General features: G+C 51.7%; 1 pseudogene; it reads left to right on the top strand.

Annotated features, from left to right (window-relative positions):
- The first annotated feature begins 47 nt into the window (after window positions 1–47).
- Window positions 48–1071, top strand: LOC109374444 (protein SEC13 homolog pseudogene; annotated as a pseudogene).
- Window positions 1072–1575: the final 504 nt, after the last annotated feature.

Below are 1575 nucleotides of genomic sequence, written 5' to 3' on the forward strand. Positions count from 1 at the left end.
GGGAGCCGCCACATCCTAGACCGGGAGCCACCACCACCGCCGCCATCATGGTGTCAGTAATTAACACTGTGGACACCTCCCATGAGGACTGATTTACGATGCCCAGAGGGGCTACTATAGCACCTGCCTGGCAACCCGCTCATCAGACAGGTCCGTCAAAATCTTTAATGTGCGCAACAGAGGGCAGGTCCTCATCACAGACCTCAGGGATCATGAGAGTCCTTTGTGGCAAGTGACCCAGGCCCACCCCATGGATGGCAATATCCTGGGATCCTGCTCCTATGACAAGAAAGTCATTATCTGGAAAGAGGAAAATGGCACCTGGGAGAAGACACATGAGCACACGGGACACAACTCCTCAGTAAACTCTGTGTGCTGGGCTGGTCCCCTATGACTATAACCTGATCCTAGCCTGTGGGAGTTCGGATGGGGCCATCTCCCTGCTGACCTACACTGGGGAGGGCCAGTGGGAAGTGAAGGAGATCAACAATGCTCACACAATTGGCTGCAATGCTGTCAGCTGGGCCCCTACTGTTGTACCTGGAAGCCTCATAGACCAATCATGGGGCAGAAGCCCAACTACATCAAGAAGCTTGCCTCGGGTGGCTGTGACAACCTCATCATGCTGTGGAAGGAGGAGGAGAATAGCCAGTGGGAGGAGGAACAGAAGCTGGAAGCACATAGTGACTGGGTTTGAGACGTGGCCTGGGCCCTTTCCATTGGCCTACCCACCAGCACCATCGCCAGCTGCTCCCAGGATGGTCATGTGTTCATTTGGACCTGTGATGATGCCTTAAGCAATACATGGTCCCCCAAACTACTGCACAAGTTCAATGATGTTGTGTGGCACGTGAGCTGGTCCATCACAGCCAACATTCTGACTGTCTCGGGAGGAGATAATAAGTGACCCTGTGGAAGGAGTCCATCAACGGGCAGTGGGTGTGCATCAGTGATGTCAACCAGAGCCAGGGCTCCGTGTCCGCTTCAGTCACAGAGGGCCAGCAGCACAAGCAGGTGGGGCCTGACGCCCCATCTGCCGACTGCAGGACTGCCCCTTCCTGGGCCAGCTGACCAAACAGCTGGGAGGAAGTGCTCCCAACTCCAAGATAACTTTCCCAGGAGTAGTTAAAACTGCAACCAGGTTGACCATCTGCCTTAACGTGATTTGATGTGGTTTGTAATTTACTGTCCAGTTGAAAGCACTCATGTTATGAGAAGACTACAAATAATCTGTCACGTCCAGCGTGGCAAGGGCAAATGGGTTTCGAGAGGGGCGACGCAGATTGAATAATAGCAAGAGACAAAAGTTAGATTTAAGAATGAGACCAAGGGACTCAGTCAGAGAAGACTGAGAGAGCCCCGAATTGGGTCAGCGCATGGCTTTTATTGAGTAGTTTGTAAAGAAGTGAAACTGCTGTCAATCAATTTGTAACCCGTGACTTATGTGTGCCTTAAGACCTTTTCCATTAACATTCCCATTGTGTTCCAGCAAATCCTATGCTTTCACACTTCCACCACATGGCCCCAAGACACTTTGTTACTGTGTCCTCCCAGGGGAGATAACTATTATCATTC

Source organism: Hipposideros armiger, unplaced genomic scaffold (genome assembly GCF_001890085.2).
Source record: "Hipposideros armiger isolate ML-2016 unplaced genomic scaffold, ASM189008v1 scaffold_824, whole genome shotgun sequence".
Classification (NCBI taxonomy): domain Eukaryota; kingdom Metazoa; phylum Chordata; class Mammalia; order Chiroptera; family Hipposideridae; genus Hipposideros; species Hipposideros armiger.